Source organism: Mustela lutreola, chromosome 12 (assembly GCF_030435805.1).
Source record: "Mustela lutreola isolate mMusLut2 chromosome 12, mMusLut2.pri, whole genome shotgun sequence".
Lineage (NCBI taxonomy): Eukaryota > Metazoa > Chordata > Mammalia > Carnivora > Mustelidae > Mustela > Mustela lutreola.
Genome location: NC_081301.1, coordinates 49251520 through 49265991, shown reverse-complemented (window position 1 = coordinate 49265991; position 14472 = coordinate 49251520). Strand labels below are relative to the sequence as shown.

At 44.8% G+C, this 14472-nt stretch overlaps 1 protein-coding gene across 4 annotated transcripts in view; it reads right to left on the bottom strand.

Moving 5' to 3' along the window:
• Nucleotides 1–14472, bottom strand: part of SLC24A2 (solute carrier family 24 member 2) — a 247518-nt gene that overhangs the window by 82825 nt on the left and 150221 nt on the right. The gene's annotated exons all lie outside the window — the stretch shown is intronic.

Sequence of the window (14472 nt, the reverse complement as noted above, 5' to 3'; positions counted from 1 at the left end):
AGAGGGCAAAGAATCATCTTATTCATTTTGTTAATTTCAGCACCCAGTAGAGTTCCTGGTACTCTGTAGGTGTTCAAATGCTGCTGGATTGAATTAGATCTCTATTTAATAGTGCACTATTGAACTTCTTCAACCTAGTTACCTTTGGTACTGATGCCTATGATTCCTTCCATTTTAGTATTCTAACCCTGCAGTTTCAACTATTCTGTTTTCAGTATCTCTGCAGGGAGGAAGATGTCTGTGGCCTCAACTCTTGGAACCCTTTCCATTGCCTCTGTAAAAAGTAGGAGGATTTATGTCGTGTGCAAGCCCCATCAGTGGAGTACCCGGCATGCAGAAGACAAAATGGCGATGATAACTTGGAAATGGAGATGGAAAAAAACACTGGTGCAGAGAATGGTTACTGAATGCTGGCTGCAAAACAACTTGGATGTTCTCCTGGATCCCATCTTGCAGCTTGGCTGGATGCAGTGGTATTCGCCAGGCAGAGAGGATCAGTGCTAAATTATACCCAGCCACTGGGTCAGCACAGCTGAGTTTCTACCCTGTGATGTACTGAGCATCAAACAGTATCAGAAAAGCACACAAGAAAAGCATCCTAGGGGAAGAGAGGAGAAGCAATAAAATGAACAAAACAAAACAAAACACTCTAGCTATCTGGGGGGAATAAAAGATAAGAGATGAGAGATCTGAGAAGTTAAAAGAATTTGAGAACAGAATGAAAAAGAAGGGGGGAAAAAGACCATGAGAAAGACAGGAAATTAATGCCACTAATGTGGAAGGAAATTAAAAGTAAAAACTATCCTTATACTTTTATATCCTGTGCTTTTGTCTTATTCAGAATGTCATTTTATTGACTCCTTGGATCCCTACCACAACAGAAATAATCACCCCAAATTATGAAGAACTTAAAGGTTCAAATTTAAAGTAGAAAGAATTGTCATGCAATCCTTTAAATTTCATGTAAGTGTAGATCCATTTACCATTACTCCTACTTAAATGCCATGTCGTTTAATGTGGGACTCTACAAGTGAGTTCAGATATGAAGATAGAATAGAAGATTAAGACATGTTTCATAAATAGTCCATTATACAACTTTGATCAAATAACAAATGCCTGCCAGTGAACTAGAGATCTGATGATGTCAGAAGAGGCCAGCCATGGCAAGACCTTCTAATCGCCATCTGTATAAATGGTGGCCAAATGATGTTTCTGTAGGACGAAAATATTAGTACAGTAATTGCTTTTCCAGATTTTTATCAATATGTTAAAAACAGGATTTTTTTTTTTTTTTTTTTTTTTTTTTTTTTTTTAGTCTGCTGAACATCTGAAAGCTATGAATCCCAGATGGAACAGGACTTCCGGAAGGAAATGAATTAAGTGCCATGTCACACGATTTCCTTCTTATTGTACAATGGATGGGGGGACTTCATAAACACATAAACTACGTCCATACAACCTCAGGATAGCTTTTGCTCCACTAAAGGCCAGACCACCAAAAGAACAGTTCTCATGTTGTGTTCTAGACAGGTACACGGGGATCTAAAAAGTTGGCATATAGCAAATAGGCTTTTTTTTAAAGGAAAATAGAGAAAAGATCATTCAACAACTTACTACTGAGTTACCGAAAATATGATGTTTGCAAGAAAGAAAAAAAAAAAAGAACAGCTGAAAACAATTTATTTGACTAATATCTACACAGAACTAATGATGCGACTGGCAATGTTCTCTGTGCTCTACGAATAGCATGGTAGTCAGTATACTTAATAGGCCTAAGAGACAGATATTATTATCTTTCCTGTTTTACAAAAGAGGAAGCCAAGCTGGAGAGAAGTTAAATAATGTGCCCAGGGTCATTCAACAAGTAAGTGGCTGAGGTGGAGTGGGGACCAAGGTGGTTGGCTTCACACCAAGTCTAACAAGTACACTATGCTCTTCCTCCTATGAGTTTGCTGGGAAGAGGTCCCCTGGACGTGCCCAGCAGGGGAGAGACAGCCCATCTCGATAGGATATTGCATGATGCTACCTTTATGCTCCAAGGATCGGCTCCTCATTTTCTAATCCTCACTAGCATTAAGAAGATGGGGTATGCTCCTGAGGTGTGGAAAAAGAGTTTGTAACTTTTTCTTGCAAAGAAATGCCTCATGACCTATGGCGTCACAAATGGAAATGTGTTGCATAAAAAGGAAGGTGAATCACTGCATAAGGGTTTTTTGGTTTTTTTTTTTCCCCTCCAGAAATGACAGAGGAGTATTTTTATCATAAAGAGTTTTCTGGAATGATACTGATTCACTATGACTTTTAACTCTTGGCAAGGTGGGTTGATCTGGTCTAAAATCCATGGCATTGAAGCCAAGCTGCCCTGGATACCGGTTTTTTGGGATTAAGTGCCCCTGCCCTGGGAAGTCGTAGACAGAAATCACCACTCCAGAAGGAGCCATGTGGGTTTCCACAGCTGCTTTTGGAAGCTCAGAGGCAGCAACATCGTTTAAACTGATTTTCAGGAAGTTAACTAGTCTGGGAGGCGCACGAGCTACCGTTGCCCCAGAGACTTATCTACGGTGGGGGCTTGTGAAGAAAAATCTTTCCCAACAGAGCAACCACTCACATCAGCTTGCAATAGGAACATGTTTTGTGCATGAATGAGTCAACACATACCCAGATCCCCACACAAATAAGAAATCAATCTGAAGTAGACCCATAAGCTTTCTATGAAGCACAGTCTTGCCTGACTCCTGATATGTGTGAATGTGTATTTGTGTGTGCACACATGTGTGCACATGTGTTACAGGGTCTCAGTCGAGCCTCTAGACAACCTGGAAAGGCTGGAAAGGACAGTTTGGTGTGGGGTGAGGGAATTCTTTGTGATGGTCCAGGCAAGGAGGTCAGGTTTGGGGGATCTGGTGTTGTGGGGCCAGAGAGATACAGACCCTGACAGCTGCTCGAGAATGCGTGTTGCCAATATGATCAGAAGTGAGCGAGGCACACAGCTCACATCCCAGACACCAGAGTCAAACTGGGCAGAGTTTTGGCTCCTATCACAGCAAACCATCTCCTAACAGAACGCGAGTCATCCAGCCAGCTCTCCATGAAGCGAAACCCTGCTGTTCCTGAAACCAGCAGAGGTGTCTTTAGTGTTTCATTTGGAAGAAAACACCTTTGAATGCTCTCATATCACAGATGGTATTTATGTATCAACACACATTTTGAAGGGGCAGTCGTTGGTAAAATCAAAGCACTTTTCAGCAGTTGCCCCTGTCCTTTGGTCCTCCACATCATCAAGCCTGGGACAACTGCTTGCTATCTCTGGAACTGTGGTCCTTCACTCTGAAGGGGTTCTCACTGCATCTTCTGAGTATGTGATAAGTTCAAGAGCACAGAGAAGAAGCTGTAAGTTGATGGATGCTTGTGTGTCTTTTTCCTTCTTCGGGCTATGTGGAAGTGCCATCAAAATCAGTTTTTTGGCCACATTCCTTTGTGGCCTTTATTACAAAGCAAACCTTCTTGAGAGAGAGTGAGAGCGAGTGAGGCAGGGAACCCTTTCCATACTCAGAATCATTGATTTCAATAAGGCCATTCATATTCCCTTCATGCCCCAAATGAAACTTATTTATAACGTCTACAACCCAAAGAGAGATTCAATTTCAACCATCTTGGCTATTCAAATCTAAGAGTAATGCTTTAGTATTCATTCCCCAAATTGAGGAGCTATTTGAATTGTCCCTGTGTTTGCTCTGTGAGAGGCATGAATAGTTTGTCTTCCTCCATCCAGGCATTTAAACGACGGTCATCTTATTAAAAACACAGCCAGTGGATGGGCTTTTATTCTTCTCCAGTAAAGATTTCCACTCCTGTTACCTATTCACTTACCAGCCGAAGCTGCATGCAAACATTTTTCTTGCTAATTTAAACTGATCTATGACTTGGGATAAAGAGAAAGGTTACACTACTGCCTTTCCAGGCCAGCTTCCCCACAATTTGGAACGAAATAAGCCTGCAAATGACTTGCTTCTGGGATCAAATGACAACTTATGAAAACTCATATTGAAGCTGTTTTTAAAATAGAAGCTAGGGAAATAACAAGTTCTACTGTTTGGTGAGAAAAAAAAGAAAACCCAGCAAGCAAGTGAACGTTTTTTAATCTTAGTGTCAGCTTCAAGTTAACCCTAAATGTATATGTTAAGGAATTGGAATGATTTTAGAAAAAAAGATGTTTGGCTCTGTGTAGAAGAGATGGACATGGGTGGCGAGAGATGGGAGTCCTGGCAGCGTGGAAAGCATTCAGGCTCTGAGGACAATCTTACGAGCTAAGTGACTATGAGCAAGTAACGTCACTCTGCACCTCAGTTTAGTCAGACCTGAAAGACACAAAAATTCCCACAGCCCTTGTTGAGGGTATCCCCTGAGAGGACTATCAGTGGGGTAGCCCAGAAGAGGCACTTATAAATCCCACTCTCATGTGTTCCTTCTTCACCGACTGTAAGACCGTTTGCTTCCTACACTTGAATCATACATGCACAGGTATGGTAGACACACACACGCACACACGATGCGCGCACACACACACACACAGACATGCCTCCCTAGTGCCCCTGGACAGGAGAGACTGCTAGAACATTGGTTCAGGGGACACAGAACCATATATGTGCCTGCTCCTCTCAAAGGAGCCCCCATTGTGGTTGGGTCAACAAGAGTAGTTTGGGATCTCCCTGATTCTGCTGGTTCCAATGCCTTAAATCACTGCCATTCTCTCTGTCTGCCCAGGCTCCTCACCTCCTCTGAGAACCACACTCAAAGCTCACTCTCTAGCTGTACTTTCCTGCTGGGCCTGCCCTCAGGCTCACACCCTGAAACGACCTTCCTCAAGATCTGGCAAGCCATGTTCACCCACGCTGAGAGCCTGTCCTGCCCACCACTGTGTTCGGCACTCTGTGTGCCCCAAGATAGCTTCCCCACTTGGTTCATGAATCCACACTTGTCATCATGTGATGTGTACTTTTATCACTTCAGGATTGAGGGCTTCTTCCTTCAAATAAATGGCTCTAGTGCCTTCAGAAGCCCTTCTCCTATCCCCCAGAGTGCCTCGCCTAGAACAATGAACAGATTCCATGGGACAGTGGCTCTCACATCTTATTGCTATTCCTTAGGGGTTGTCCCCTGGGGAGACCCCAGTTGCCTTGGGTCTAGCCTCTCCCCCTTCCTGCCCAAGTACTTCAACCAGAGTATCTCAAAGCTGCATTTTGATCTCTGTTGGGCCTATTCTCCCTTTTTGTTCTTCTTCATGGAAAGTGTCTTGGCTTCCCTTGCTTATTCTATATAAATTTACAAGCCAAGTGATGAAGTCCCGTGAACTATCTTTTTCAGGATTTCAATTAAGGTTGGGTCACATTTAGAGTTTAATTTGGGGAGAACTCATATCTTTATAATAGGTCAACATTTATTTGGATTTTCTATGTTCTTCAGAAACGATTACTTATTGTTTTTGCTATTAAGTTCTTAAACATTTCTTTTGGGTTAATGCTGGGTACTTGATGGTTTTGTTGGATTTTATAGGTGCTGTCTTTATTGCTTTTATGTTGATTTTCACTCATCTAGAGGAAGGCTATTGAATCAGGCACATTGCTGAAGGATTTGACCTGAGTGAACCCTTAGCAGTTCTGACAGTTCAAAACATCTTTTTTTTTACTCTCCCCTGTGGGAATTCTTTTGAGCAAAGTTTCTACTGCTAATTTTTTTTTTAAATAAGTTTGAAAACCCATGCAGGAAGATGGTGAAAAAAAAAAAATAGTATTTGCTACTCATTTGTGAGGCTTTTACAATTGAGATGTCCTGGAATTCAGGTCACCAAAGCTGCCTGCTCACCTCCCACTGCCTGAGCCAGACTGATAAAGCATGGGACAGATGGCACAGGGCTGTCACAAAGGCTACTGGAGGGGGGAAGGAAGGAGCAAAACTGTCCTTCAGGAAGGCAGCAGCCAGTCTCCCAGGACGCTCCCTGAACCGGTCTGAATGGATGTAAGGTGAATAGGTTGGCTGGTTCTGGTAACGTGAAGTGAATTTATAATGGGGAAAATTTGTCTGTCTTTCTAACAGCAAATAAGGTAGGTAGGAGCACAGTGTCATGGTCAGACATCTCATTATGGGATTCTGAAGATTTTTGTCATGAAAAACAGCCTGAAGGGAATGGCAGAGCAGGCATGGGGACCTGCTGCTCTAAACTGCCTCAGGCCCCACAGTGAAATCATCCTTCCTCTCCATGACAATCCACGGGACAAGTATTCTTTCTTTGGTACTGCCAAGGTATCAGGTGCGCTCCTTTGTTAGATTCAGCCATTAATAATAAAACTGTTTTTGTGACAAAAAAATGTAAATCAAATTTTAAAGTTCCACAAGGAAGAAGAAATTACTGGACTTGTAGAAGGTGATCCTAGAACCCATGGAGATTGAATGAGGAACTTCTTCTTTTGGGATTTCCGTCTCACACACAATTTCACATGCAGTGATGGGGTAGATGCTATTTTTTAGGTGTTTGATGCGGTAAAATGAATCAAAGTCTCAGCCAATAAAATTTTTAGGATTTTGGAGTGATGGTTAATTCTGTGACTCTATAAAATTAGGTCCCTTGAATGCAATTAGTAAAAGAACGACAGGTAGGTTAAGAGGAAGAAGAGGAAGCAAAATCGGAGAACCAAGACCTGGGAAAGAAAAGCAGAAGAAGGGGACAGGAGATCTCACCGAGAAGGCGAGAGACAGACAGCAAACATTTGCCACTGCAGCAATCCCAGCAGAACCAGAGGGAGATTTATTCCATCATGCAGCAAATACTGACTGAGCAGCTACCTCACGTCCGTGTCATGTGAGAGGCAGGGGGCACAAATGACTGCTCTTCACTATCGCAGAGACACCTCAAATGACGAGGACTTTGTCAGTCACGACAGAAGAGAGCCCTTTGACAGGACATGGGCTAAGACAGTCTACACGGCTATAGACATAGAGCCCTCCAGCAGGAAAACCATAAAGGCAAGCCCTCATTTAATGCATTCAACAATTACACAGTGAGGTCCATATGTGTGCTGGGCCCCGTGTCCTGCCCTATCTGCGATACCAGGGAGAGATAGGCAGCAAAGAACAAATAAACACATTCATGGTAGTGAGTGGTACAGAGAAATAATAAAGCGGGTCAAGGAAGATCCCAAACTGATTTATCACCATTGTTTTGGTGTTGCTACTTTTCAAAGGCTGACTGAATAAGGCCTCTCTGGTCAAGTGACAGGGGAAGGCTGATCTGAAGGGAGGGAGGCCAGGGTCCAGGGGGCTTAGGGTCATGGCATGCACTAGAGCTTTTGCCGTTGGTGAGATGGGTGAGCAGAGGTGGGGAGTGATCTCACTTCGGCTTTAGGAAACCCGGGCTTCTTAGATGGTGGGTTTGGGGGCATGCCTTTTCTGGAGAAGGATCCAGGGCCACTGGACAAAAGTTGGACTTGTGGGCCAACAGAGAGCCCTTTAAAAGGGAGAAAGAAAGGAAAGGTCACCTCTCCTCTCTGTAAATCAGGGACCCAAGAAGACCGGATTAAGGTTACCAGGGAAAGGAAGAAGACGGGGAACACATTTGACCTTCCCTGGGATCTACGTGGAGTTCCATGTTGGGGCAGGCTTCTTTGTGAGTCGGGTAGTCACACAGGTCTGTAGTGACCTGTGTTACAGAAGTGGAAGTCTGCTTCTGGGAATACTCAGGTTTTTCTGATTAAAAAAAGACAACTGCACAGTCTTCTTCCCAGAATATAGATGGGGAGCGGGCATTGGAGGGGAGCAGCTGCCTTCCTCTGAGGATGAGGAGGAGAGAAACAAGCTCTGGATGGAGGAGAGCTGTGAGGCCAGCTCGGACTGCTTCTGGTTAAATCAGAGAAATGGAACCCTAAAAAGTTATTAAGGCCAACCTGGAAAGTCTAGAATATACTGTACGATTCGAACTCTGTGACATTCTAGAAAAGGCAAGAACTATGGAGACAGTAAAAAGACCAGCAGTTGCCGTGTGTGTGTGTGTGTGCGTGTGTGTGTGCATGAGAAGCATGAACAGGCAAAGCACAGACAGTTTTTAGGGCAAGAAAATACTCTGTTTGATATTATAATGATGGATATATGTCCTAATACATTTGCTTAAACCCTTAGAATCTACAGCACCAGGAAGGAACTGCAAGGTGAACTAAGGACTTTGGGGGGATTGTGAGGTCAGTGTAGGTTCACCCTTGGTAGCAAATGTGTCATCCTGGTGAGTGGCATTGATAATGAGGGAGGATGTTCATGTGTGTGGGGGTAAGTGGTCTACGGGAAATCTTTTTCCTTCCTCTCAATAGGGTTGTAGACCGAAAACTTCTCCAAAAAAAATAAAGCCTTAGAGAAACCTCTTATGTTAAGCCATTGCAGCTGGATTCTATTACATGACACGGAAAACACTTTTAACTGGAAAGTCACCACTAACACTCAATGAACACTGATGTAATGATTTGGGGGCACTCCTGTATTGATAGTGGAACCATCATTCTCTCTTACAGGTGAAGAAACCAAAGTCCTGAAAGGTGGAGGAATACAAATCAGAAACTTGTGCTGATGGTGCTATCATTATCCCATTTTAGAAGTGGGAAAATGGAGGCCCAATGAGGGTGAGAAGCTGCCTTGGGGTCTCAGAGCAAGAGGCTGAGCCAGGTTTCAAACCCAGGCAGTCTGAATGTTGGACCACAGGCTGACCTCATTGCTACATAACCAGACTCTAATGGTGTTCCACGTGCCTTGTCCTCACATCGGTCTCCCCATTCCATCACCCACTCATTGGGCTCCCCTGCAGTTGCAGACTTAGCTACGGGTACCTTTTCCTGGGTAGGGTAGTACGTATATTGTCCTGGTCAGGGAGATCAACAGTAACTCATGAACTTGGGCAGCAGCTGAGGGAGGAGAGCAAGCCAGCCCCCAAGAGTGGCTGGCTCTCAAGGCGTGGGGCTGTGATGGGAGGAGCCATGGCCAAGACTGGCCTTGCTGCACAGGCGTGTGCATGGGAAATTCACATCTTATGAACCAAGTGTGTGACTGGTCCAGGGATGGGTCAGAGGGCCTGCTGTTTAGGCTGGGGTCTACATCATGACATCAGGGAATGCTGAGTCAGACATGACATTACACGAGGCAGCACAGTAACCCAAGAAGCATACACAGACTTTGAGTCAGGCAGATGTAGTTCAAACTGTGGCCCTACCATTGGCTGCCTGTATCGCCTGGGGAGCAGGAGGCAGCCTCTTTACGCTTCAGTGTCCTTCTCCAAATGACAGAGCAGGGCTAATGTCAGGGTTACAGGAGATGGCTTAGGTAGACCGCACCACGGAGGGCCCAGCTCGTGGTAAGCACTTGGCAAATATTAGTTAGTGGCATTATCATTTAGACAAATGGATAGGAGAAGCTATCCAATCCCAAAGTCCTACAGCCAGCATCCTTTTAGATTCATAAAGATGTATATCTGGGTAAATATAACGGCTTGTTTCGAGAAAATGTGAAAATCAATATGAGACACTGATGGTATTAGAAAGATCAATTCAGACAGCCATTCTGTGACACTCCCCACCCCCACCAATATGATAATGTCAGCTTTCTAGGGCTTTCTTATGAAAGAAACAAATTCCTTATTCCAACCATTTATGTCAGCTATAAGCATATTCTTTTCTTTCATGAACAATATCTTGTTCATTCTGTGGCCCTTGGAAGGGAACGGCTCCATCTTGTTTTGAACTAAACCTTCATCCAAAGCAGGCTGATGGTGGCTTTGTCCCTTCCCCACAGTTTGGTTTGACTAGAGCACACCAGTCAACACACAAATCAATCCGTGGTCAGTGAGATGTGTCCTTGAAACAGACTGGATTTGATCAAAGGTTTCAAATTCTTGGGTGTCTTTCCATTGAGAGATAGAGTCTCCTTGTCCTGTTCTAGAGTCTGGGCTGACCTCTGTGACTGCTTGATTGGTAGCATGCAGAAATGACATTTGGGGACTTCCCAGGCCGGGTCCCTGAAATCCTTGCTGCTTATCCCTGGGCCTCTTGGAAGATGTGCTCGTGGAACCCTGAGCCACTGTGTCCAACCATGTGGAAAAGCCCTGAGACAACATGGAGAGTCAGGGGGGTCCAGCTGAGCCCAGCTTTCCAGCTGTGCCTTCAAAGGTGCCAGGTGTGGAGTGCCTGAGTAGCTCAGTTGGTTAAACTTCTGCCTTCGGCTCAGGTCATGATCCCTGGGTCCTGGGATTGAGCCCCACTTCAGGCTCCCTGCTCAGTGAGGAGTCTGCTCCTTCCTCTCCCTCTGGCCCTCCCCCTGCTCGTGCTCTCTCTTTCTTGCGCTCTCTATCTCTCTCAAATAAATAAATAAAATCTTAAGGAAAAAAGTGCCAGATGTGAGCGTGAGGCCCTTTTGAACCTTCTAACCAGCTCATCTACTAGTTGAATAACACCAAATGACCTCCATGGATACTGTTCCACAGGGAACAGAAGAATCACCCTGCCAATCCCTGCCCGGTTTCCTGATCCAGGAAATCATGAGCAATAATAAGACAGAGGCCCTTTAAGCCACCTGCATCCTGGGTGCTCTGATAGACACATAGCAATAGATATGTAACTGCTGGATCTGTGACTCAGGCTCAGATATACGGAGTGCCAGCTAAGACAACAGCTCAGTCACTGGATCACGGAAGACACAAACCTGAGAGAGGCACCAATGAGACCAAGGGACAAAGGTCTTTTCATAAGCCATTGGTCCTGGATGACAGTCCCCGAGGAAGCTGAAAACTTGCCTTTTTGAACACTGACTCTGTGACCCAGACACCAGTGCCCACCGAGGTGGATGCCAGGAGCCTCAAGGGGCCTCTTTCAGTGTAACGGGGAAGCCTCAGCGGCATTCAAGCCGTCCACTGATGTAACCAGCAGGCTCTGTATCATTAAAAGTTTGGCACGAGGATGTGTGAATTCAAGCGAGTAGATGCAAACGAAAAGAGAGATGACTATTTCTGAGAGCCGTGGGTTAATTTTTCTGGGCTGTTCTTGGAACGGAAAATGATTGTGAATTTTGGGGGAAAAATACCAAAGCAATCTGTTTTCTTGGCCGCATGCTATGGAGCAATTTTAGAGCATTGAAGTGCTTTCCATATTTTCTAATCACCCAAGTCCAGAACTGATTATGGCTTTCCTCATTCTCTCGGATTCACACCACCAGAGCGCTCCCCGTCTTTCAGGGAGAGGTTTCACCTTGAAAGCAGGCACTGGATTTGGAAGGCACATCTTGCTACAGCAGGAACAAACACTTTAATTGCACACGGCCCCACAAGGGCCAGGTGTTTCGGAAAATCACTGATGGCCTGACTCGGAGACAAACCCAGATTCACTCTTTCTTATCTCACAGAAACAAAGCATAACCTCCCCAACCAAAGAGGAAGAATGAAAACAAGCCCTACCCAGATCTGAACTCTCCCAGACAAACACCAGAGAAATTTAGATTTGGGGGACCTGGGGGTGAGGACACACGTGTGTGCATGCACGCACGCCTGCAGTTGTAGAAACACAGGATATCTCTGGAATGAGCCCCCAGAATGGGTCACTGTGCAGTTTTTTGTGGGGAGAACTGGGGGGAGGGCTGGAAAAAATTGGGAGGTTGATGGAGGAGGGAGATTTTTTTTTTTTTTAAATCATAGACTTTTGAATATTTTACATTAAAAAGAATCAGGGGTGCCTGGGCGGCTCAGTTGGTTAAGCAGCCGACTCTGGATTTTGGCTCAGGGCATGATCTCAGGGTAGTGAGATGTAGTATTGTGTTGGGCTCTGTGCTCAGCTGGGAGTCTGCTTCTCCCTCTCCCTCTGCTCTTCCCCTGACTTGTGCTCTTTGTCTCTCTATCTCTTAAATGAATAAATAAATAAAATCTAAAAAAAAAAAAATCATATGATGCATCATTTTTCAAAATAACGAAACAGAATAATTCCAAACCTGTAGCGGATCGTACTTATGATCTACTACGGAGAGTGTGTTAAATGCTCTCTGTATATTCACTCCTTTAATCCTTATGACAACCTTATGAAGTAGGCATCCTGATTTTACAGAGGAGGAAACTAAAGTACAGAGAGCTTAGGTAACTTGTCCAAGGTCACACAGTAGTAAATGCAGAGCTGAGATCTAGACCCAGTGAGGTGGGGTCTGGAGTCCGTCCTCTTAATTACTTCCTAATGTGGCCTTGTGAAAAATAAATGTACTCAGTTGCCTACTCATAATCACATTGGGGCAGATACAATGGTTCTTTTCTTCTCTCATATGGCCCTTCAGGGTGATGGAGTGGAAAAGATGGCGGCGGCTCAAAACAACCAAGATACAATTTGTGGGGCTTTAGAGGGCTTTGAAATCCTGTGACTATCAGGTCAAAAGCCTGACGTGGGCCATGCCGCTTAATCTTTCTTTTAAGCAGCTACTCTGTGCTGGGTACTCTGCTAGAGTTTAGGGGAAACTAATGAATAAAATAGAGTTCTCTAGAAATTTACTACACCCTCAAGGAGAGAGGCAATAAACAAATAATCACACAAAATAGAATGAGAGCAAGAAGGACAAAGGGGACTCAGAGATGAGGATTGGGGCCCTGATTTATACCGGGTGGTTGGGGAGTGTCTTGTAGGCAGCCTCCTGAAATATAGGCAGGGGAAGAGGAAGAGGGTGGGAGGACGAAAAGGATTCTGGGTAAGAGCTCATGCAAAGAAAGACCCTGAGGCAGGAAAGAAGTACCTGTCTGAAGACAGAAAGGTCTCTGTGGCTAAGGCAAAGTGAATCAAACTCAATGTGGAGAAAGAGGCAGATCATATGCACCATGAGAAGAATTTCTCAATTCTTCCAAGAGCCACGGGAAAGCCACTGCAGTAGGAGTGACATAATTTGATTGACTTTTTAAGAGGACTACCTGGGGAGCCGTGTGAAAAACATGCAGAGGAGGAGGCAAGGAGGCAGTGGGAAACCAGTTAGGAAGGCCCCACGGGAATGCCGGCAAGCGTCGAGGCTGGCTCAGAAGCGACAGCTGGCACAGAGAGGAGATCTGTTTGAGATCTACTTGGGTGGTAGATATTTTATGCAATTAGTATCCATCGTTGACTATGAGAAGTAATTATGGAGCGGTAAGTTCACAGGTGTGAAAATGCTTTGGCAACCGTAAAGCGTTAGACCAAGGTAACTCTTCCTACAGATGAAGGAACCAAGTACTAGAGAGACTCTAAGTGTCCCATCTAGTGGGCCTCTGAGTAAAGAGTAATGATCTAGGCTAAAGACTACCTCTAGTAAACAGGACTCAGAGTCCATGAGGCAGGCCTCCTTGGGGAATATCACGTCAGCTGTACAACTCTCTGGGATATAAAATGGAGATGTTTCATAATCAAAATGCTGTGCAGTGATAGGTGACCCCATGATCCTCACCTACTATTCTGGGTGAGAGTTGAGTATTTGGTGAGGGAAGATAGGACCTGGGGAGCCACTCTTGAGGTCTCCAAATGTTCTTTCCTTCATCTGACTCTCCTGGTGACCCGTACCCTTGAAATTATTCAGCAAAGCTTTATACTGGGCAAGAGCTCTGATATATGTGACACGGTTTGACAATCTCATCCCACGTGTCCCAGGCCATGCTCTTCCAACGATTCCTGTTGGCCCTCATGTAACGTCAGGCCCAATTACAAGGTCCGGAGATGAAGGGAGAACACACTAGCTTACACTCGCTCCCCTGGCTGGCAGCTTCACTCTGATATTTTTTGGACACATAACATATCTACCTACTAGAAAGTTAAAATTTTAGGACAGCTTTGCAAGTTAAGAAACAGGACGGATCTGCCTTTATTGTGAATCAGTAAAACTTAACAGAGCATAATACCGGATTCCTTGTGATGTTTTATAGGATTTCCCTAGAAGGTGAACCAGGCCTTTTGAGACTGATCCTAAGCAGTTACCTTCGAGAAGTCTCCTCAGATGCGCCCACCACCCTCCAACTGCCAAAGAATCAGGATAATATCAATGTTCTACAGTGAGCATCATTCCCCAGATTATTCATGGTCCTAAGTCATAGAGTTCTCTTATTTCTTTTTGAAAGATGCACAATTTAATTTCCAAATACAATGTCATTTTAGAACTTGGGAGGGATGAAGAAAGAGAGCTGTCCCTCCAGCTGGGAGGGAGAAAAACCTTTTTGTCTTCTCCGCCTCCTCACAAACTCTATGCTGGGAGCAACAAAAGACAGAATCAGTACCCAGACCTTAGGTCCCACTCCTGGTACAAGACTCTCCAATTGTGAACTGAGCTGCTGCAGATAAAGCAGGCCAAGGGCCCAGGGCTTCCTCTGGCAGATGCTCCCCACGAGGACAGTGGCAGGCTTGTACGACGGGAGCGTAAACATGTTTTCTGAAAAGAAGCCTTTTTTACATCCTCTTCCGCCCC